This window comes from Rattus rattus, chromosome 2, assembly GCF_011064425.1.
Source record: "Rattus rattus isolate New Zealand chromosome 2, Rrattus_CSIRO_v1, whole genome shotgun sequence".
NCBI lineage: Eukaryota > Metazoa > Chordata > Mammalia > Rodentia > Muridae > Rattus > Rattus rattus.
Genome location: NC_046155.1, coordinates 63,390,145 through 63,415,754, shown reverse-complemented (window position 1 = coordinate 63,415,754; position 25,610 = coordinate 63,390,145).

The window sequence follows — 25,610 nt, the reverse complement described above, 5'->3', positions numbered from 1 at the left end:
AGAAGATTCAGACAAAGACCTAGAGGATAGAATGAGCTGGGGGAAACTCCACACCTCATTTTGGTGCCTTTCTTCTTACAAAAGGACCTTGTCTAGAACCAGAGAGAGGGATGGTGACAGGTGTGGACCCACTGCAGTCAGACAGCAAGTATATTATATTAGTTTTACTTATGTTGCTGTGATAAACCACCCTGACAGAAGCAATTTAGAGGTGAAAAAGTAAATTTTGTCTACAGCTCCAGAAGGGGTACAGCCATCACTTTAGGGAAGACATAATGACAGGAACACAAAACCAACCATCACATTGTACCTGCAGCCCAGAGCAGAGAGAGAGAAGAATGTGGGGGAAGCCTGTAAAACCTAAACACCCAGCTCAGTGACATCCTGTCTCCCTCAATAGATGACAATGGTTCCACAAGGCTAGGGCAGGAAAGAATGGCCACATCCCCTGGGCATGTGGTGCTGACAGAAGAGTTCAGCCATCCCTTGCTCCACTCAGTAGTTCCAAAACTTCTTCAGGTAGGTGTGGGCAGGGTAGCAGCCACTTGAGGTTCAAGTCCTGCTTCCCCAGAGTCAGTTGACCCCTGGACTTCCAGATCCAAGCTCCCTAAGAAAACAGGGTGACTCCATATTCCATATTGCAGCAGCCTGGCCTAAACTTCAGTTAGATGACCACTCTATAAATATCTCTTCTGTGAGTGATCCACACCTGAGGATGGATAAGAGCTCAGCCTTGTCAGAGTGGACAGAGAACACCTGCAAGGGTTGGGAAGGGCAGAAGTTCTGTTTCCACAGAAGCCAGGGGCTTGTTTTCCTGGCTGGAAATCACACCTTTTCCAACGTCAATTATAACAAAGCATGTCTGATTATAGGCTTGCTATGGAAGGTAATGCAATTCAAATGTTTTAAACAGACTTGGGGGAAAATGTTTTAATAAAGATCCTGGCTCCCAAGGTGACTTACCCAGAAAGTGACAGCTCACTCGAGTTTGCCAATCAAGTAAATAAGAAAATAAGTCTCATTGCTTCCATGTCGTATCTGGGGTTTGTAGGTTATATTCTGGCCTTTGATGTCATTAAAGATGGCTTCTATGGTAATAAGCACAACAGTGTAGCTAGTTTCTAGACAGTACATTGATGCACTTTGTTTTTTGCAAACATTTTTGAGAGAGGAACATGAAATATTTTAAAATCCAAGTATATAATAAATTAAAATATTTGTGTATTCTCTGTACAGTACTAATTTATTTCATTATGACAAAGGATTAAAATGTGCTTTATTGAAGACTGGATTCATTGAAGCAGCTTCAGTTAATCAAGTACAAGACTGTTTATAAACAAAACATGTTTTTATCTTTGGTTATGCTGTCATTTAATGGAGGCCTAAGATAGGCTAATAGTTAATATTTCCCAGTTCTGAGGATTGAACCCATGGCCTCCTGGGTGCTAGGCAAGTGCCCTGTCACCCAGCCACATGTTTGGATCTCTATACATTTTTCTTGTTGAGGCAAGGTTTCTCTAAGTTGCCTAAGCTGGTCTTGTGTAGTAACAGTAGGTCTTGAACTTGAAATCCTACTTTAGCCTCCCTAGTAACATCATGGGTTCACTGTCTGGTACCGCCAGGCCTGGCTTTAGTTTCTAAATGAAAACTGACCACCCACTGTCAGGAATATGGCTGGTACATGAGGATAGTCCACTGCCAGGAACAGGGCTAGTATTTGAAGATAGTCTTAGTGTCAGGAGCATGACTGGCATATGAGGATAGCCCACTGTCATGAACAAGGCTAGTATGTAAAGATAGTCTTAGTGTCAGGAGCATGGCTGGTACATGAGGACAGCCCACTGCCACGATTGGGACCAGTATGTGAAGATAGGGCAAGTGTGTAAGATAGCCCAAGTGTCATAAGCAAGGGGAGCTAGTGTATGAAGATAATCCACTGCCATGAAGAGGGCTAGAATGCAAAGATTCCCATTGTCATGAACAGGGCTGGCTCATGAAGATGATCCCAGTGTCGTGAGCAGGGCTGGTGTGTGAAGATGCTATTGATAAAGTCCTAATGGCAGTCATTGGAACTGCTTCTAACACATATGCTTTCCATGATGATTGAATGGAAGAACCACTCCCACCAACTAGTAAACTAGCTGCATCCTGAGACCAGGGTTTTTCAAACTTGTAGCCTCAGTATGCCACACAATAGTCATACTGTCTGCCAGCTCCTCCCCACCTCACACTGTGGCATGTTTAAATCTTTAAACATGTGGCTTTATGAACACATTCATAACTCTCTGAAAAACATCCCATCCATGACATAGGTGTTCAAAACACTTCCTGTTGACTTTTCTTTGAAAGTGCTGAGTCTTAAGATATGTGTGCAGGTACTTGGTGGAGATTTGGGCCATGCCTCACTCCTTAAATCTTACTCGGAGTCAAACTAACAGGCCAGGCCCTATCCTTTGCTACCCTACTTTTCCCATGACGAAGACCCAAAGGGCTACATGACTATAAAATCGGAAATCCTCAACAGTATTAACAAATCGTTCTGATGTTCCCTTAATGTCTGTCTCATAAACATGATACTTGACATTTTTAGACAAAAATTAATAAAGTAGTGGTATTTAGATGATAAACATCTAAATCAAATTGTACAGTATAAGGGCTCACCTTCTCCTGGATCAAATACAGAGGAGATCAGAAGACTTCCTATCTACTGGACTAAGCACAGTGAGCTACAGATAGTTTCATCTGTGTCTCTACGACCCCACAACAGCCCCACATCATCTGTACTCAAGGCAAAAATTCATTGCAGTCTCTACTCTCATGAATGACATCCAGAACCAAATGAAAAACAAATCCCAAGCTGTCCAAAGATATAATACAAATCTCCAGGATCAACTGAGTCATGGGATGGAGCAAATCCTCATAAACTCCCTAGAAGCAGCGGACAGAACTTAAACCAACCAGGCCATGTATGCTAAAGAATTACGATGGTATCTTGTGTCAACTTGACACAAGCTAGGGTCATCTGTGTAAAGGAAACCACTACCGAGAAAATGTTTCCATCAGATTAGCCTGTAAGCAAGTCTGTAGAGCATTTGCTTAGTTAATAGTGATGTGAGAAGGGCCAGTCTACTGTGGGCACCGCCACCTTTAGGAAATATTAAAAAAGGTAGCTGGGTGAGCCAACAGGAAGCAAGGCACTAGGCATCATTCTACCATGGTTTTTGCTTTATTTCTTGCCTCTGGTTCCTGACTTAAGTTCAGCCTTGATTTGTCTAGATAATGGATTCTAACCTGTAAGATGATATTAACTATCAACACCCCACACTGTGTATGTTTGTAGTGTTCATCACAGCAACAGAGAGAAAGTAGGACAAGAGTCTTAAGGGAAATGTGGGTATCAAAGGTAGACAGAGAGAATGAATCCAAAAATAACTCAGTGCACACTCAGACCTGGAAAACACTGAGTTCACAATACTTAACAAAAGCTGAGCTTTAACTTAAGTGAACTCAATAGAGGAAGGGATACTAGAGAAGCAAGAATCAGCAAACAACACAGGGCCAACAGAAATCATCAAAGCTTAATTAGAGGAAAAATATTGCACACAAAAAAATTAAATAGACATGCTAGCATCTGTGAGAGCACGTGTTCAGCCAGCTGCAGACACAGCTGGTCACCGATGCAAACATCTGCACAGCGGACAGGACAAGGATCAGTACACACAAACATCCAACTGTTTCACCAGCTGACAGGGCTGGAAGCAGTGAGAACACCCACAGCCAAGATCTCAGTCTGTGATGACATTTCCAACAGAAAGCATCCACGCTCTGTGGAGAATGGTTGTTGGTTCTAAGAACAGGAGCTCACATACACGTGATAAGCTGGGGATTCCTCAATCACAAAACCCACAATGTGTCAAAAAGATATAGGGACCCATTGAGAGAACTCCCAGGGGCCAAAGATGGAGAGAAACAAGTGGCAGGATCAACAGAATAGCATCATATTTTATCTCGGGTGTACAGTGAGTGCATATGGAGATGAGGGATGGATTCAATGAATAGATGACTTGAGAAAATAGAGTGCCTCTGTGGATACCCAAGAGTAGCATCATTCCCCATCACACAAAAGGGGGCTGAGCCAGAAGCTATTCCAGCAAGTGCACCTTAAAATGGGAGACAGGTGCCCATGATGCAGCACCTGACAGGACCGTTCTATGCCACATTATGAAAGTTACCATGTCCAGAAAGAACTGGAAGAGCTTGAAGGAGCTCAAGGACCCACAATGCCAACAGCTATGTACAGCCACTACCCAAAGACTATTATACCTGGAAGGTGGAATATCCTATAGAACTGGGTCCCAGCAGCCTGAACTAGACTGCTAAAACATATTAGTCTAATATTTCAGTATAAAAGCACTCCTGGGGTGAAACAGAATACCTGGCCAGTCCTTAAGCCCACCATGGCCATCCAAAACCAGAACCATCTAAACTATCATGAGAGACTGTGTGAAATGTCATAGAGAAAGCCTAGCACAGCATGGTCTTCCCTGTAAGATCTTAGAACCAGAAAAGGAAATTAGGTTTTAAAAAGCTAAGAAGATTGCCCCAATATTTGTTAATTTTGTCCAGTGTTCTATATCAGCAATGATATCAAAGGGGCAGACAAGGGTATGTGACTTGGAATAACTCTTCAAGTGTAAAAGCAATGGTTTTACTTCCCAGATTTATTTATGTACATGGTGTGTGTGTGTGTGTGTGTGTGTGTGTGTGTGTGTGTGTGTGTGTGTGCCTGTGTGCCTGTGTGCCTGTGTGCCTGTGTGCCTGTGTGCCTCTGTGTGTTCATGCCACAAATATGCCACTACCCACGCTACCCACAGAGGCTAGAAGAAGGCTTGGATTTCCTGGAGGTAGAGTTAGAGGCTGCCGTGAACCACCTGATGTGTGTCTAGGAAGCAAACTCCAATCCTCTGGAAGAGCAGCAAGTGCTCTTAGTCACTGAGTCATCTCTCCAGCCCCTTAAATTAAAAGTTTGTTTTTTAAACTCCAAACTATTGCTGGGAGGAGGGGAGGGTAAACACGGAATCAGCGATACGTCAGAAATCACATGTAGTCCATTCTGCACACTTAAATTTCCAGAGGGAAACGGCATCTAAGCTCATTACTGTTAAACTCAGGAATACCACAGATAAAGAAGAGACAAGGAATTTTGTTTTATTTTTTTTAAGATATCAAGTGGTAGCCAGTATAAATTTGTCAAATTTGATGAAAAAAGCAATCCACAAATTCAAGGGGCTTAATAAATGCCAACTATGATAAATTCAGATAAAATGACATTGAAGTACATCACAGTTAAACTCATGAAAACCGTAGGTAAGAAAAATCTAAAGAGTCACAAGGGAGAAATAGATTTCATGGGCTGAAGACCAAGAAGGAGAGCCAGGGCTCAATTCTTGTGCAAAGCAGAGCAAAGGAGCAAAGCATGCACATGCTAGTGCAAATCCCACCACACTAGAATGCTGAGTGCACACACACGTGCACACACACACACACACACACACAGAGAGAGAGAGAGAGAGAGAGAGAGAGAGAGAGAGAGAATAAATAAAATCAATTTTAATGATACTTTGTAGAAAATGAGAGTGAGGAGAATTTGTCCAATAAATCCATTCTGCAGGAAAAGCAAAGAGTAACCCGGAAGGGAGTTGGACTTGCAGGAGGCGCACTCCCTGAGGACCAGTGAAGAGAAGGGAGAATGAGGGTCAGGCATTTCCCTTCTTCCTTAACGACTTTGAAGACAAGTGACTGCAAACTGATAGCAGCTGTGCAATTCTTTGAAATAATGACCGACCAGGGTGAGACCACCAAGGTGAGGACAGTGGCCCACACTAAAGGAGCCTTAACTGTGCTGTCATGTGACTGTGTGATGCTGTGTGGCTGTGTGATGCCCTGTGGCAGTGTCAGGCATGCAGGGTACTTGAGGTACAGCAGTGTCCAGCAAGCACACAGAGAGAGGATTTACTAAAATCTAGGGAAGATATAAGATGGGTAACTACAAAGGCCGTTGAATAATACCAGAGAAGATCCACAAAGGAAGCCTGCAAATGAAGTGAACGAGAGAAACTGCAATATGGCAGGTACAACACCAACCCCATCAGCCCACACAAGCTGAATGCCAATGACCTCGAAGCCCCAATTAAAACACCAACTCTGTCAAACTGGATTTAAGAAAAAAGAAAAGCTTTCAAAAATATACTGCTAACAAGGCAATCAACTTAAACATAAGGGGCAAAGAGGTTAGAAGGCTCCGGGGCAGGAGTAAGGGAAGGGAACGTTCAGGCTGAGTGCTCAAAAATCCATAGAATCTTATGGTACATAATCCTAGTAACTGAACCCGAGATACAGAAGCAAACTGTAAGGGAGAAACAGATCTGTAAATGACAGAGCACATGGGAAACCCTTACTAAAGACACAAGATCAGCCCTGTGATGGTTCTGTAGAGTAGCGCTTAAGAACAGGAGTCCTAATTTGCTTTTCGCCGCTGTGATAAATCACTGACCAAAAATAATTGTGGAGCATATTTCAGCTTCTATAGGTTATAGTTCATCATCAAGGGAAGCCAAGCAGAAACCTGGAGGCAGGGACCGTGGAAGAACAGGGCTTGCTGGCTTGCTCTTTGCTTCGGCTCACCTAACTTCCTTAGGTATCGCAACACTATCTCCTCAGTGATGACACCTCCCGCAGTGGACTGACTCCTCCTATTCACTTAGCAATCAAGAAAATCCCCCCATAGACATGTCCACGGGCCAATCCAATCCAATGGCAGTTTCCGAGCTAGACCAAAAGGAGGCTGAGGGGGCTGCCAACTCCTACAGCTCTACCAAAAGCCTGCCTGGAGCTCCTTTGTCCCCAGATCCTGTCTGACCTTCAAGAAGAGGGTCTCATATCACCCTAGAGGCCAGAGAAAAAGCAAAGGACACTTTGTAACACACATATGCCTGAAATCAGCACCAGACACTGGTTCACAGCAAAAGATGGAAGAGCCCTGGATACCTCACTCGCTGAGAGTTTAACTGTGGTGAGAAGGACTGATTCATTTTCCCCACCACATCACCTCCTGGGAGGCAAGGAACACAGAGATTGTAAAAAGAGGCCTCGCAGGGGCAGTCCTGTTGGTATTTGGAAATGGGAGTGGTTTCATCCTCCTCTAGTGCACACATTCCTGAGGAACATGCTTCCGTGGTGCTAGATTTCATCCCACCGTCTCAGTCTGCCCTGGTCCCTGAAGCAGATCTCCTGAAGCATCTCCCAGAAGAAGACCTGTTAACCTGGCCCCTATATCCCAGAGGCCCTTCTCTAGGAAGTTGTCTCTAACCAGATCTAAAACATGTAGAGCCTCCATTCCAGCAAGGGAGCTGCTAAGATAAGGGAGGGGGGCGGAGCAAAGACTCTTGGTCACTGTAGACCCTGTCCAACAGCCACATTGAGCTCTCAAATCGTCATCAGACCCTGGTGGCCCTTAACGCTGATCCCCCAACCCCACCGCCCCCAGCATTTTTCCTGTCTCTTGTTGCTGGAGCTTGGGAGTCAGGATAGACCCAGTGCCTTCACAACAGTCTGTGTCAGCATTCATTTGTTTTTGACCTGGGTACTCACTTGGCAGGACTTAAGTTCAGAGGAGACTCCACAGCATCCAAGACACCACCTGAGTTAGCCACCTCCTGCCACTGAAGCCTCCATGACAATGGTTCTGTAACTGCCACAGAGCCATGTCCTAGCCCAGAAGTCTGACGTAGTGCAGGGAAAACAATGAGATGAGTGGGTTCTTTGCTGAGATCAGTGTGCAAAACACCCCCGAAGACTCCGATTTCAGCATGAAGAAACAAGCCCCCGTGGAACCTCACACAGAAGGTTAAATGGTCCATTCCACTGACAGACAGGACAGAGGCAGGCTGTTAAACTAGCCACAGCATATCCACATTCATAAAGGGATACATGTCCTGAACTGAGGTAGGATTCTCACAAAGTGTCCAAGTGTCATGAGGACATCCCCAGTTGGTCCTGTTTGGCCCAATGCTGCACACAAAAGGACACTTCTCAAGCACCAGGACTCCAGGCTCCTCATCTACAGAGAGCAGGGGTTGGGGTTCTTTGTTTTGTTTTCTCACCCAGTGGAGCAGTACAGAGTAATAGTCCTGACTCCAAACTGGCCCTTCTCCAAACCAGTGACAAATGCAATGACCATTCTTTCTGACAATGACTCTCCACTTTCCCAGAGCTGTCCCAGACATGTGCCCTCTACAGCCATGGGCCGTCTAAAACACACAACATCACTGACCATTCACCTCAGGACTGCCAGATAGAGCCTGTGGACAGCTCTGTTGCCTCACACATGGATGAATAAAGCCATGGCGAATGCCTCTGAAGGCCTAAGTTGGACTACCTCCTCCTGACCTTGTGCTCTCTTCCAGTCTGTCTCTGGCTGGGTGTATGGTCATTACTTTACCTCCACACTTGAACTGGACTCTCTTTGCTCACTCCCATTGGTTTCAGAGAAAAGCTTCGAAGTGCCTTGAGACGTCTTAACTTAGGACAACCTTGCATCTCAGACTCAAAATCTCTAGAACAGATTTACCCATTTCAGTCAAGGACTTTGGGCCTCTGGGAAGCCCCACCAGTCTCCTTTTGTGGCCATATCACTTTCACAGTGACTCATCTGTAGCCCTTTCACAGGTTGGGGTCACGACAGTGACCTCCCTATTGGTATCCCTGACCATGTTTCTCCTACTTCTCTTTCTACCTGCCTTCACAGGGTGACATTCAGAGTGAATGTCCTGCATCTCTCTGCCCTTCCCAACCAACTTTGTCCCAATCTTCCCTGCCTTCAAAGCTCCCTCTCATTGTGTCATAACCCCCACAGCCTGTGCACAGTATTCTCTCTAAGGTATTTAGGAATTGTGATCCAATGTGACCTGAAAGGCAAACTAGCCAGACACTCATAAAAGATCTGTGGGGCAGGCCTCTGAGAAAGAGAATAAGCAGTTAAGTGAGTTGGAGTCCCACAATCCATGGTGCCAGGAACACACCTATGGTTATGCAAGTGTGCTTTGTGGGTCCTTGCAGTGGTGGGGTAGTCTTAGGTAGCTCTGGTGAGGATGTAAAGGCTTAGCACAGGATGGGATTTATGGAGAGTCTGAGGAGCAAAGGTTTGCCCTACAATGATGTGCCAGAGCTGTTGTATGACTGGATACCTCACAGGGGCACGGTGAGCTTAGGCATTGTCAGGAGGAGCTCTTGTTGCATTTATATTTACCATAGCTTCAGAATGACCAGCAGCTCATGTCTAGGAGATAGTTAGAGTCCTACTGTGAGCCTCAGTCCTCTTCTAACCTCAAGTCTAGTTGTAAGCATCTTATTACTTCTGGAAGGAGGGTCTACACCCTTTTTCCTCACACTGTGACACATTTCAATGGAACAGAATAGTACACGAGCATCAGCAAAGCCATGGCATTCTGCTTCAGGAACAGATGTGGCACAATGGGTGTGTCCCTCAGGAATGAGCACAGTGGCTACATTGTCTTGTGAGGCTATAACATGATAAGACAGAGAGAGTTGGTTGGAACAGCCTGGACTCTGCTGGGGAGGCTGTCCCCTCAGCACCTCACTCATTTGAGCTCCCTTGTCTGTAAGTAAGAATGATCACAGATCACAGAACTTGACAGTTCCACATGAGTATGACTTGGTTTGGGGGAGAAAAGTCTCTGCAGGTGTGGTTTAGCTAAGAATCCCTAGGTAAAAGAATGCTGAAACCATTAAGGGGCCCTGTGTTGGTGTCCATATAGAAGACAGAAAAGGAAATTCAGCATCAGAGAGAAGTCAAGGGAGCATGAGGCCAAGAGCAGAAGGCCATAGACTCTGGAAATCCACAGTCCAGGAAGCTAGAAGGGCTGGAAAGAGTCTCCTCTAGAGCCTTCCCAAAGACCTGCTGACCCTGTCCAGGTGCTTGATCACCAAAACTGTGGGTAAATACATTCCTGTTGTCTAAGCCAGTGAGTGCCAAGGCAATCCCCGGACTTCAGACCTCCACTTCATGTAGCAGTATAGGGAGCAAGCATCACACAGACTTGCCAGTGTTGAAACAGTGTACCCACAGACCTCCACCACCCTCCTTTGAGCTCATTATATTCCCAGAACCCTAATATTAGAGCCCCATCTTCCCCTGCCTCCCTCTGTAGGGCCACAGGTGCTCATGCCTCTTCTAAAAGCTGAGATTGATCGAAGCATCAGTACCCTAACAGTTCTGCTGGCAGCCCTGGGATGCTGTGTGTAGAAAGCCAGGAGAAGAGACTGTGTCTAAGGGAGACTACCATTTACCTTTAGTTCACTTCCCAGACTTCAGGACCATTTCTTTTCTGGTTGACCCATGCCTTGCTCAGATCAGGACAGATGTACAGGAACCAGGAAGAGTTTAGAGTCAGAGGAGCTCAAAGCAGAGGTGTCCTCTAGCCCAGGATTTAAGACTGGAGAGATGCACCACCACAGGAGGACATCCAGGATCTACCCTTGCTAGCAACAGTTAGCAGTGTGGTGCTCCCCAGACCCACTGTCTCAGCTTGTTCTGGGCAGAGAGAACATGGAGAACTCACCTCCCAGGTAGGAGCCAGGCTGTCTGAACAGCTCAGCAGACTCCGGATGCTGCTCGCCTCCCCGAGGACAATGTTCACCATTTAAATCTAACTACAGTTTTTGCTGTGCTTCACTCCAACCATAATTTCCCCCTTTGCAGCTTTATAACACAATTCGTTAGTGGTTTGGAGCGGCTGGGGCTGAAAGTTTGGAGGTGGTCATAGCGCTGATGGAGCCATCACTTCATCTGTCCATATTCAGAATTCATTGAAGCAATCAGGACAGCCACTGCCTTTCTATAATCCAATCAATGGAAACCCACTGGGAGAGAGGCAGTGCTTTAAAAAGTAATTGTTTAAATGAACTTGATATTTTTATTACAAAAATACATCATCACGCACTTTAAGGTTCGGTTTTTGCTCAGGAGCTCCATGCATTATTCAAGTGATTCATGGCGTGGCTAATGACAAACACTGTTGTCTTTTAGATAATCTAATAAAAGGCTCACTATGCGGGGGTGATAGCGACGGGTACACGCACGCACAGCGATGTGTTCATTCGGCACAGTAAGTGGAGTTCTGTTGGAAGTTGTTTTATCTCAGCCTGACCCAACAGCCCTTTTCTCAACTATAATTAGCTTCTATGCTGACCCATTTGACAACCTAGAACACAGGTTGATATAGCCTGGGGCACCAGTGCAGGCTCTGCCTCTGGTAAGCTGCTCTCCAAGCCTGACCTCACTTGGGCAGGTAGATTGCCATCTCTCTTTCTACCATTACAGTGATCTGGCTAATGCAGCCCTGGGTGTTGTTATACAGTAGGGACTCTCTGTAGGAAACTTGTTATGATCATAAGCAAGGTGTGACAAGGACAGGAATGACCACACTCAAAAGAGGAGGGAAAGGACCAGAAGAAACTCCCCCACTCAGCAAAGAAAGGCAAGGAGAATCCATTCAAGCTGGAAGGGGCAGGTCTAGGGGCAGAGGTGACTCCATCCAGTCAGAGAAGGGCAGGGCCAAGGAAGGATCTGGAACCACAGTTTCCACCACACCTTTGGCCTAGAGCTATTATGAGTGGAGATGTTGGGTTCCAGGAAAATTTTGGGCCTCAGTTCCCTGGAACCCTGGTCTCTAATGATGTGACCTTCTGCCAAGTCCAATAAGCTCAGGGGGGACCAGTTCCTCACCATACCACAGGACTGGGAGCCATGCCTCAGATTGTTAGAAACATAAGTGAAACCAGGCATGGTCCCTGAGGAGGAAAGGCTAGTGATTTTGTGAGAAGGCAGGTCCCTGAGGACCAAGGAAGATGTTCCTTACATCTTCTCTAGTCCTCACTCCTATGCAAACCTCATGTGCCACATGTCATCACATCTGAACTCATACATCCCTGGTACGTGTACTGACCAGTAAGTGCTATGGGAAATGCTGGGACTGGTACTTGGAAGCTCACAAAGTCTGCAGCAGAGGGGGTACATTAGGCAGCCTTGGATGTCAGAAGAGTGCCCAGGGCACCCAGGACTTCTTCTCAGTCTTGCTGACAATGGAGAGTCATGCCGCTTCTCCTCAACATCCTTTCTCCTGGGAGAAGGGAAACAGGACTAAGAGGGAGGACACTTTCTTGTGTCTCCTGCAGATCCCAGGGCAAGTGTGGGGCAAGAAAGCAGAGTGCCACAGTGAGCTTGTCCGTGGCTACCTGAGACAGTCACTTCCCCCTTGGGCCTGTGACAATGACAGTAGTACCACTTGCTCTTCACTTGCACTAAGAAACAGCAGCTGATATGTGCCGTGTAGGGTGGACAGTTTCTTCATGGTGAGTGTTCCACAACGCAGGCCTTGCTTTGATCAAACACCTTTTCCTCTCAAGCCATCCTATCCACTCCATTCCTGCCCTTCTCTCCTCAGGAACACTCTCCACCATGGGATCAGCCAGGTGTCTCCATTTTATTCCGTTCTCTGCCACCACATTTCTTCCTTGGCCAAGCCACTCCCAGGGCCACCGATGCAAACTGTCTTGCAATCCCGGGCCCTATCTATGCCAGGGTCCACCCATCTCAAGGCCAGCACCTCTCACCTCACCAAGACCATCCCACAGCTGGGTCTTCCCATTCTAGGCTTTGCCCGTTCCAGGGACTCGAGTGCTCGGACCCTGTCTAGGGACTTTAAGGGAATGAATAAAGGACAGTCATGCAGACGTGTGTACAGACAAGCTGGATGGGGTGGGATGTGCACTCTCTGATGGAGCGTACCACCACCACCATGCTACAACCTGGAACCTCAGTGTATTTATCAAGATGAGGGCAGGGACAGGGCAGGTGAGCTGTCTCAGCCAGGCATTTATAAACCTACATGAGGGGGCAGCTATAGTTGCTAGATATTTTTACACACTGATCATTAGTTGACACTTGGAGCAAGGAAAATTTTTCTACTTGGGTAAGGCTTTGTCATTCCCACGAGGCGGATGCATTGGAATCCTTAACAGAACCATGCCTTTGTCAACAACATTCAGGCAGGACTTCCCTCACACAGGGCTTCCTCCACTCCCTGTACCTGACCATGCTGGTTTTAGAAATTCTTTTATTCTACATATACATGTATCTTTCACATAACATAAAGGAAAGCAAGCTTCTAAAAACACACTCCTCATGCCAAATATGTGAATACTTAAAATTGAATTGTTGAAAAAAATGTAAATCTTATCTCAAAACACAATGTCGAAATTAATTGACATTGAATTTAGGGAGAAAAAGATGCAGTTTTTAGAGCATCTGAGGCTGTACATTACAAATACAGGCACACTAGCTAGCTAAAAATATCTATAAAGAGGAAGAAGACACATGCAAATGGAATGATAAAGGCAGCCAAAGAAGCACGGCATGAGAACTGATGAAGAGCAATAACAGTTAAGCAACCAAAACAAAGTTCCCAAAGCCGAAATCAGAACAGAACAGAAAATATAAAGGGGCTTAGAAAGAGAACATAGTCATGAATAAAAACTTGAACATTTATAAGCTTGAAAACATCGGTATTCCAGAACGTAAAAGCTGTCATGAGGAAGCCGTGATGTGAGGTGGGCAAACTGGAATGTGCTGAGTCCATGATCCCTGAGAGTGAAGAGGGATACAAAAAGGGGGGAAAATTCATGTCTGAGCCTCTTGGAGGACACTTTCTGATTTCACTCCTGAAACCATCATAAGACGAGTTACGGGACCTTGCATGGTGCAACCGTTTCCTGGTTATGTTTTCTGAACCTGTACTCCGGAGCGGATTGTACAGCTGCTAACATCTGCATGAATAAAGCTCATTAAAGGACTATGAGAATCGGTGCTCTGGGAACTATGCTGATATAATTCATTCGGTCAGTAAGGTAAAACTCTGAAAACATATGGTCTCCAATTTCCATAAAAGCACCTGGTAATTCATGAGACTCCTCGCTTAGTTACCTAAAGTTCAAAGTAAGCTAAGTATAGCTCCATAGTTTATTCTAGACATTAGAAATAATTAAAGTCTGGAGCCAGGCATAGGAGCCTATTATCACTATAAAAACATTTTAAAGGAGCTCATTAAATACTTTTTGTTGCACTGGTTGACAGTTAATGGTGAGAATACAAGTCCATGTTTATGGTGTAAACAGAAGTGACAGTTAACAGTGAGAATACAAGTACATGTGTATGGTGTAAACAGAAGTGACAGTTAACAGTGAGAATACAAGTACATGTGTATGGTGTACACAGAAGTGACAGTTAATGGTGAGAATACAAGTTCATGTTTATGGTGTAAACAGAAGTTCAGAGAGAGGGGAGCTGCACCTGTGTCAAAGATTCCTCACGCCCAAATGACTGAACTTTATGATTATGGCCCAAGTATTAAAATGTCACAAAGCAGACGGAGCCGAATCATTTTGAGAATCCCAGTCCCTTTGAAACCCATCCACTGCCCACATCCGGGCTTGACCTAACAACCCTGAGACTTTCAAGATTTTTAAATGTACTCTTGAGCAAACAGTCGGCTTCCATCAATCCAAAAGCTAAGAATGCCCTCATCAAACAGCACCTGCAAACTGTGACGGGGCTGTCTGCTCAGCTGTCACCCACTACCCGTGATCCCCACCAACGTGTTCGGCAAATCCTTTATTCGTGACTTTCTCTCTGACTAATAAAACCTCACTAACCTCTCCCCAGGGGAGCACATCTTTCAAAAACAACCTGAGTCCATGTTCCCAGGCCAGGATCGCTCATGTTTGGTTCAAGACCGAAAGCTCTCTTGTCCTCTTTGGGTGAGAGTTGTGTTTCTGTGCTGAAGGATGTAACGAAGATAGCCATCCACCATAAGTCCAAAACAACAAAAACAAGAACAAAAGCAAAAAACCTCTTGTCTAATGCTCAGAAATCGCAAGCCACACAATGATGATTATCAATGGGAGCATCCTTTTCTCTTTGCCTATCTACAAGCTTTTTCAATATAAACATATACATAGCTCTTCAGTCATCAAAGAAATTTACATGGAGCACAGGAGACCACACAAGCCATTAGGGCTTATCTGTGAATAATCATACAGGAATGTAATGCCATGCCTAAAATTCTATCTAGTTTCAGACTGTTTACAGCAACATTTCAGTGCATGATGTTTGTTCTAAGCAGCTTTACTTCCCCTGGGTTTTCTAATAGATTTTTTAAAAAGAACCAAAACAGGCGAGCCAGCAGGATACAAACCACAGTTCTGTCTCTCGCAGCAGAACCCCAAGAATCCCCTGTGGAGATGAACAGCAGATGGCCATGACCTATGGCATGCACATAGTTTTCCAGTCAGCCTCACAGACTGATGTCTCAGAGTGATTCTTCCAGCCCCAAACCTTCCCCACTTCCCTGGGTAGGGACATTTCTAGACCAGAGAGAGACCCTGTATCTCTCAGGGAGAAAAGTGGTTCATCTCAGACAGTGGTAAAAGAAGCTTGTCTTTGGTTCTCCAGATGGAATCTCACTTGAAGGCCTTGACATTGGGCTTTAGCGATTGTCTACTATAGTGGTTCTCAACTTTCTTAACGCTATGACCCTTTCATACAGTTCCTCATGTTGTAGAGGTCCCCAACCATAAAACTATTTTCACTGCTACTTCATAATTGTAATTTTGAGCTGTATGAACTGTAATGTAAATATCTGGGTTTTCCAGTGGTTTTTGGTGACCCCTGTGAAAGAGTCATTTGACCTCCTAAAGGGGTAGTGACCTACAGGTTGAAAACTAATGTACTGGTGTAGTACATTAGACATTTTCATATGCAAGGATTGGGATAAGAAGTTGAAATGAAGCCATGTAGGTTTGGTTTTGGATTTTGTTTGCTATTAGTTTTGACTCAGGCCATCTTTACCTTTTCCTTGCCTAGAGATCGTGAAGGCATTTTTGAACGATGCTGTGAGCTCTGAAGGATGAGCAGTCCTTACGCTCTCATCCCAGTGCCAGCAGAGCCCGACCTCAGTGAGCAGCATCTCAGGCAAGCTATTTATACATAAGTACGCATCACCTGGGCCAAAGGAAAATTTGGAAGACATGGAAACTTGTATAACAACATCTCTGTTTTCAAATAGCTTAGAGATGAGGGGACTCAGAAGACTTCTAAGTGTGTACAATGCTGTCAGTATGCGTTCTTCTAAGTGTGTACGATGCTGTCAGTATGTATTCTTCTAAGTATGTACGACACTGTAAGTATGCATTCTTGTAAGTATGTACAATGCTGTAAGCATGCATCTTCTAAGTATGTACAATGCTGCAAGCATGCATTCATTCTCTTCATCTTATTTGTTCCTATTTCCTGTAGGAAGCCAAGGAAGCCTGAGTCCTGTTCCCATGGCCTTCTCTTCTGCAGGAGGTCATGAGGGTACACCTTCTCTACAGCAGCTATCATGCTACCCCAGAATCCCCTGAGGTAGATGCAGTTAGATATAGGACCTCGCCTTCTAGCCAGTGGCCTGATGCCCAGTGCTGGCTTTCACTTCTCTCAAAAGGAAAATGCTAAGCTTTCACTCAGCAAAAGGCATACAGAACCCAGTGCCTGCTGAGTGCTGGGCAGACAATAGGTGAGAGAAAAGCCTTCATTGGATTTGTGAGGCCACCATACAGGTGAAGTCAGGGCACCTGGAAGGGCTTTCCCTGCTTAAGTATGCTTGCCCACAGGTGCTGTAGAAGACTTACAAACCAATGACACTCAATGGGTGTTTGGGACAAGAGCGTTTGAGTGATATGATTTGTCCTGGCAGATGTGTCTAGCTTTGTGACACAGGAGACAGAAAACATGTCCAGTTTAATGGGAAGTTTTCCAGGTTCCAAGGATTCTGTAAAATGTGGGTCATGACAAAATACATCTCAAGGGGACTGAAGGAGAGAGGAAAACAGAGCATCAGCATGGCAAAGCTGACCTCTATTACCACTGCCATGACTTCAGCCTGGCCAGAACCATTGCTACTGGAGGCTCCATGGAGACATGGCCCCTGAACAACCCAGAACCAAGTGGAGGAGACCCTTAGCCATTCCTAGAGTCAATATGCACAGCACAACTGGATGCTGTGCCAGGGATTCATGGCTTAGGGCCCTGCTATACAGTTGGGCAGGCTCGTCACACTACATAGGCCCAAGTTATAAGTAGACAAGAGGTCTTCTAGATTGGAGAGTGCATCAAAATGCATAGTACAGTGGAATAGACTTACAGTATCTGAGCTTACAAGAGCTTTTGAGAGATTCTGCAGGCCAGATATATGCCTAACATTTCTCTTTGTGTGCCCTCCTTAAGTCTGGCAGCATACACATTTAGAAAGCGTCCATTTAAGCGTGTGTTTATTCCCTCACTGGAGTAGTAGTAAAAGGTCAGAAATGTTCAGGCTGGGAAATAGGGGCAGGAAGCTCCTGCAAAGGCTGTTGGCTATACCTGACACGGTGAAGCGAAAAGATATAAAAAGTCACTCAGCTGGGGCATGGCCTGGCTCCCAGTGTGCCTCTCTGCCACTTACTAAGTCATTACATCCTCTGCAAAGTCCCCAGAGATTGCTCCTTCTGGCTGTTCTCCAGGAGGGCAGGACGGAGCCATGATGACAGGAACCACTGCAGAGCCTGCCTGGTCTTCCCACACACAGCTGCTGGTTTTGCATATGAAAAGTGAAATTGTTTCTAAGTGGAATTTCAGAACATTGTTTTGCACAATGGAAGACTCTTCAGTGGGAAACAGCACAAAGCCCCCCTTATTCAAAAGCATTCAGCCTGCCCAAGGATGAGTACAGAGAGGGCAGGACAGCCTCACCTTGTTCATCTCCCCTCTGTTCCTTGCTGTCCCCCAATCCCAAAATGTCCTTACAGAAAAATAGAATAAAAGAGCTTGTTGGGCCTGTTTGAGTTACCTGGAAAACAATGGGTTCCACGTTATCTCCCCAGAGTCACTGCTGGGAATTCTCCTGTGACTGGCTGGTACCCAGGGAAATATATATAGTCATTTTATCAATCCTGTTCCTTTAGAGAACCCTGCCTGACTAATAAAGACACAAACAGCGAGGGTACACATTCTGTGTATGAATGTCCAATCATGCACATGGGCACACGTATGCAGACAGTTAGACATGACCCTTGGTCCACAAACCCCCCAGGTGGTGCTCACCACAAACAGGAGGGGCCCCCTCTGTGACTTGTCTGACTAACCTCATTTTCAGGTTCCTGTCTGTCTATGGTCTCTTTTCAGGTGTTTCTCTATTCCAGTGTCGTCTTCCTCCTCCAACTTGCCCTGTGTGAAGTGGGGCTTGTGGTAGGCCATTCCAAGCACTGTGGTCAACCTGCCCAAGCAGCCCGCCTCCCTCCATCTCTCTAACCCTTCCTTCCATGGACCTTCAAGTACTCCAGGGTCATTCTGTGGCTGTTTGTAATTGCCAGCTCATTCCCCCTTGCCAGGCACAGATGTGGACTCCTAGTCCCGTGAGTCAACTGTGTTAGTGCCCTTCTCTTATCTCTTATCTACCATGCTAGGCATTCATCCACCCCCTGAGATCACCTAAAGTCACCCATGGATGACTTTACATGTTAAATGTGACTAGTATCAGCCCACTTCATCACTTGCAATCTTTCCTAGTGCAATTCAGATGTCTCAGAACTACAGGCTCTGGAAGAAGGAGCTCACTGCTGAGCAATAAGGAATGGATCTATTGGATGAAGGACTTGAAGGGCATCAGGTCAGCTCAACTTTGTCTCTGCATCATGTTGGCTCTCTGCCTGGTGTCTACAGCAGGCTCTTACCTCCCAACCTTGTCTTTTCTGAGAAGGCACCATTGACTACAAATTCTCATGGAAGACTTGCTCCAAACAGACACCGGAAGACCTAAAGGTCCCTTCCGGTATGCCTTCTGAGGGGAAGGCATTCAGAGTATCCCTGGAGTTCTAAAGTCCTGTGCCTCTGTGTCTCCCCCTTGCTGTGACATCCTGAACCCAGATCTCCTACTCCAAACGCCTCAAGGCAGATGAAGAACATCTTAATGGAGAAGTGCTCTTGACATCCTCAAATACCAGATTCCTTCAGAGGGGAAAAGGGTTTTGTTTTTCATTGTTGATTTTAGCGTGTGTGTGTGTGTGTGTGTGTGTGTGTGTGTAATGGACATTTGTATATATGGGCGTTTGTATATAGATGGATGCACGAATATCTGTGTGTATGCATATGTATGTGTATGTGTGGTGAAGCCCCAGGTTGACATCAGGAATATACTTTGATCATTTCTATTTTATTCAATGAGGCAGTGTACTGGCTGGTTCTGTCACTTGACACAAACTAAAGTCATCAGGATGGAGACAAAATTGAGGAAATGCCTCATGAGGCATTTGAGATCCAGCTGTAAGGCATTCTCTCAATTAGTGATCAAGTGGGGAGGGCTGAGCTCATTGTGGGTGGCGCCAATCCTAGACTAGTAGTTCTGGGTTCTATAAGAAAGCAGACTGAGCAAACCAGTGGATGCGAGCCAGTTAGCAGCACCCATCCCTAGCTTCTGCATCAGCTCCCGTCTTCAAGTTCCTGTCCTGTTTTGAGTTCCTGTCTACACTTCCTTCAGTGATGAACATCAATACGGAAGTATACGCCAAGTAAAGCCCTTTCTCCCAGCTTGCTGTTTGGTCTTGCTCTTTGATTGCAGCAATAGAAACCCTGACTAAAACAGGTTGGTAACAGCATAGTGTGGTATTGCTCTGACAGACCTGACCGTGTCTTGGGGAGGACTACAGAAGAACTTTAGAACTTGGGTTAGAAGTATCATTGAGTGTTAAGAGCTCAGGGAGATGCTCTTTAGGAACTTGGAAGATCATAATGTTAAGAGAAGAACAGACAATGGAGGCCTGGCTTGTGATGTTTCAGAGAGAAACTTAAAGACTCTATCAGGGTTATTCACTATTAAAAAAAAAAATAGGATACAGAGCTAAACAAAGAATTCTCAACTGAGGAATATTGAATGTCCGAGAAGCACCTAAAGAAATGGTCAACATCCTTAGTCATCAGGGAAATGCAAATCAAATCAACCCTGAAATTGCACCTCACACCAGTGAGAATGGCTAAGATAAAAACTCAGGTGATAGCAGATGCTGGCAAGGATGTGGAGAAAGAGGAACACTCCTCCATTGTTGTTGGATTGCAAGCTGGTACAACCACTCTGGAAATCAATCTGGAGATTCCTCAGAAAATTGGACATAGTACGACCTAAGGACCCAGCTATACCACTCCTGGGCATATACCCGAAAGATGCTCCAACATGTAACAAGGACACATGCTCCACTATGTTCATAGCAGCCTTGTTTATTATATCCAGAAGCTAGAAGGACCCAGATGTCCTTCAACAGAGGAATGGCTACAGAAAATGTGGTACATTTGCACAATGAAATACTGCTCAGCTATTAAAAACAATGACTTTATGAAATTCTGAGGTAAATGGATGGAACTAAAAAATATCATCCTTGAGTTAGGTAACCCAATCACAAAAGAACACACATGATATGTACTCACTTATAAGTGGATATTACCCCGAAAGCTTGGAATACCTAAGATACAATATACAGACCACAAGAAGAAAGACCAAAGTGTGGATGTTTCAGTACTTCTTAGAAGAGAGAACAAAACACTCACAGGATGAAATACAGAAACAAAGTGTGGAGCAGAGACTGAAGGAAAGACCATCCAGAGACTGCCACACGTGAGGATCCATCCTGTCACTACTGGGGATGCCAAGAAGTGCATGCTAACGGGAGCCTGATATAGCTGCTAGAGCCTGACAAATACAGAGGCAGATGCTCACAGCCAACCATTGGACTGAGAACGGGGCCCCCAATGGAGGAGTTAGAGAAAAGACTGCGCTAACTGAGGGAGTTTGCAATCCCACAAGAAGAACAACACTATCAACCAACCAGACCCCCCCAGAGCTCTAGGAAGTAAACCACCAACCAAAGAGTACACATGGAGGGACCCATGGCTCCAGCCACATATGTAGCAGAGGGTGGGCCTTGTCAGGCACCAATAGGAGGAGAGGCCCTTGGTCCTGTGAAGACTCGAGGAGAGGCCCTTGGTCCTGTGAAGACTCGATGCCCCAGTGTAGGGGAATGCCAGGGCAGGGAGGCAGGAGGGAGTAGGTGAGTGGATGGGGAAACACCCTCATGGAGGCAGGGCTGGTCAGATGGGGGGTTTTCAGAGGGGAAACTGAGGAAGGGGATAACATTTGAAATGTAAATAAAGGAAATATCCAACAAAAGAAAAGAAAAAAGGATTCATTCTATCATTCTGGTCAGCTGGAACTGAACAGTCAGCCATGATTAACAAGAGACTGGCACCACAGAAGTGAGACCTATGCGTTACTGGGACAATTGATGCTGGTCGGCTGGAGCTAAGATATTAGGGGTGATTGAGAAGAGACCAGCATCACTGAGGTGAAATCTTCTGGGAAGTGTTTCCTGAAGCACAGAGAAGATGTGTTTCACAACTAGCCAAGGTTGTATCTTATACTTGCAGTGGAACTTGATAGGGTCACTCAGGGGGTACTGGTTTTAAGGCATGAAGGGGTCGTGGATAGCAGCTGAGGACTGGCATTGTGAGAGGACAGGAGAGGCCACCAGTGCAGGTGCAGCTTCCATGGCAGTTGAAGGCCAAGAATGAAGGGGTTATGCTGAAGTTTGTTATGCTGAGGTTTGACACAATGAAGGGCCTATGAGAAGCTACTGATCAAAGAGCAGCCCAGTTGCAGCAAAAGACCCCAGATATTTGGAAATGCCAGTATCATGGGATGACCATCAAGAGCAGCAGTAGCAATGGAGTAGAGCCAGCTAGAGCCTAGAAGACAAGCTATGCTACAGAGGGCAAAGCCAGAGAAGTGACCCAAGCCCTTTGGAGGAGTTCAAAAGATTGTGAGTGGATCCCAAACATTAGACAATTGGAATCTGATTTTGATTTAATTTGATTGTGAGAGTGTCCTGAATTTTCCCTCTTGAGGAAAGAAAGTATTTAGTCTATTTTTTATTTTACTAGAGCCCACAATTGAGAGACTTTAAATTTTAAAATGATGTTGTATTTTAAAAGAAATTAGCTATTTTAAAGAGACTGAAATTTTAATGTGTTTAAATTTGTAATGACTGGGACTTTTAAATTTATTCATGTTTTTAATGTAAGATCTTGGGGATGAGTTAAAAAGGAAGGGTTGTGGCTTAATAGTGATGTGTTTGTGATTGTGTGTATCAAGTTGACAAGGGGCAGTTTTACTGGCTGGTTTTGTGTCATCTTGACAGAAGCTGGAGTCAAGAGGAAGAAGCCTCAGTTGAGCAAATGCCTCCATGAGATCGAGCTATAAGGCATTTTCTTGAAATAGGTGATCAGTAGGAGAGGGTCCATTGTGGGTGTGCCATTCCTGGGCTGGTGGTTTTGGGTTCTGTAAGAAAGCAGCCTGAGCAAGCCTAGGGAAGCAAGCTCCTCCATGGTTTCTGCATCAGCTCCTGTCCCCCAGGATCCTGCCCTATTTGAGCTCCTATCCTGACTTTATTCAATAATGAACAGCAGTAGAGAAGTGTAAGCTGAATAAACTTTCTTCTTCCCAACTTGCTTTTTGGTCATGGTGTTTTATCAAAGCAAGAAAAACCCTAACTAAGACAGCGCCAGGGCCTCTCAGTTGAGCCCATAACTCATGGATATGGTTACTCTACCCATATCAATAGTCTGGAGATCTTCTTTGTGTCTGATCTGGAATTACATGTGGCCAGCTATGCCCACCCAAACTATACCTAAGTTCCAGAGATTTGAATTCTGGTCTTCATGCTGGCATGAGAAGCACTTTATCTACTGAGCCACCTTCCCAGTCCCAGAAGAAAGATTTCCTCTGCCTTCTGATTCCTCAGATTCTCCAACTGACTGAGAGTTACCCACATAAGTTAAGAAGAAAATGGGCAAGCAGGGCCAGACATAGTGGCTTCCCACCAGAATGGCTTGATGACCTCATGCCAGGAGAGTCCTGAGCTCTAGGATGGATACTATAGACTCTGGAAACATAAAAAATATTTGGTACATGTCCGTTCTGCTGCTTAGATCATGATTCTCCTACTTAAAGACTGAGAAAAACACTGAAAGCTTGTGGAAGGCAAAACTTTTCCAAGTATCCGAGAAGGCTATAGAGATAAAGAAAGCTGACGTTAGAGAGAAAAGTTGAAAAGACTTTGCTGCCTCTCACAGCAATGCAGAAATGGAAGGCATCCAGACAGCATTTTGCAAAAAATTAAAAATAACAATAGCATTTTCGCTTCTGGAAAACAAGAAATTCACAAAGACATCCCATGCTGCTTAATGCCAAAGTGCCATTGAAATACAGTGGTGACTATTTAAACAAAATATTTAACAAATACTAAACTCCCAGCGTGGAGACCATGGACAAACACATTCATTCATTCCAGAAGGATCTGGATGCCCACATGGTGATCATTCCCCCTGTCCAAGGTTATGTTTTGCTCCAAATAAAGCCAAATGCAGCTCTGTTCTCTGGCAGAACCATATGCTTGTATTGTCCTTAAGGATATCTGAGAAGCCATAAATAACTGAACTCATCTGCTTAGCAACAAGCTGGAGATGCTAATTTTAAAAAAATCTTTAACTTATCTTGTATATTTCCAAATTAAGGCACAAATTATCAGTCTCATTGCAAGGACAGTGTATTGGTTACTGTGATTCATTTTGTTACCTCAACCTGACTAGAACCACATGGGAAGAGTCTTCATGAGGGACTGGCTAAATCAGATTGGTCTGGGAGTGCATTCAGTGACTGCCCCAGTTGATGTGAGAAGACCCAGCCTGAAAAGGGACCACATCGTTCCCTGGCTTTGGACCCAGGGCTATATAAAGGTAGACAAAGGCATCAGCTGAGCAATAAGCATACATATGTTTGTTTCTGTCTCCTCTTGAGTGGATATGCCTTTTCTCTCTTTACACGGATTGTGTCGGGTGCTTTATCACAACAACAGAATACAACTACAGCCATTTTCACTGGACACTGGACAAAATCATCTTGGAAGGGAGGATTCCTTTTGGCTTACAGCTCAGAGAAAGGAGCCCATCATGGATGGGAAGGATTGGGGGATGGCTGCCCGTGACAATGGGAGAGTGAGGTGGCTGTCACATTGCTATAGTTAAACAGGACCCAGAGAGCTCAAGGCAGAAGTGGGCCTGGGTTATCACCATCGCAGGTCCTCCTTTAGTGACCCACCTCTGTCAGTCATGCCTGCTGCCCCAAAGGTTCCTCATCCTCCCAGCCAGCCTCTCTTCACCACATGAGCCTGTGGGGGACACGTTACAGTCAGATCACAACAGACAGAAGTTCTTTAGGGATGAATGAAACAGGTTCTTTTTATAAAGTAAGTTTAAAAATGAATAAATGAATGTAGTCTTCTTTTCGGGAAATAAAGTAAAATATAAAGATTATTTTAAGTTAGCAGGATTCTCTTTGACAGTTCCGCTTACGGGATGCATGTGATCATTTTTCTTAAAAATATTTTTTAAAGTTTAAGAGAATATCATGCCTTTAATAGAGACTAATATTTCTGCTAAACGTACAGCCTGATCAAATAACTTTGATTATTTGTAATTATCACTGTGGATGATATTGATTCTTGACATGAAACCCAGTGAGCCTACTATGTGTTTAACTTGAGCTGACCCTGAATTAGCAATGCCTAAAGCTCCTTGATTAAAAAGTCATATTCATTTGCTTTTCGCTACTCTTACTTTCTGATGTTCTACTCGGCCTTCCACCAGCATTCCACCTGAATCCTACCCCAGAGCAAAGGGGAAGGCTGCGCTGGATGTAGTTTCCAAGGAGCTGTTGGTCAGGAAAAAGACAGGGCAAAGCAAACAAACAGAGCTGAACAAAGGCCAAGGAGAAGGATAGATGATGTTCTACAACCAGGCCTGCTGCTGCCTCACTATTGCCTGAAACAAATGCAGAGCCAAGACCCTTCCACTGCATGGCTGTGGCGGGGATCATCTGAAACACAGCTGGACCCAGATAGATTGAGATGTCTGTCCTCCAAGGCTGAGTCTACGTCTATGTCCTAGAAATAGACATGTGTACCCATAGCAAACAGTATGACTGGTAAACACTTCACCATTGGTGTTGCCTTGATGAGAAGAAATATGTGTTGGTTAATATTGTAAGGAGAGCTGTGAAAACACCAAATATAGCCTCAGTCATAAGCCATCCCGGCCACTTACCTCCGAAGATGTGAGCTTCTTGGGACAGAAGAGTGAATTTCAGAAGCTACTTGGAGAAGGGAGGAGGAGGGAGAGAAAAATTTATTTGTCATCTCTGAGGCAAGCAGAGGGAACCTAGAGACAGCCAAAGAGAAGCCATGAAATAAGGCTAGGAGCTGAAGAATATTCCGATAAGACCTGTTTGGAGTCAGAGTGTGAAAAAGACCAGCTTCACCCAGTGACTTGAGTGTTGTAGTTTGCTCACGGCTTCTAA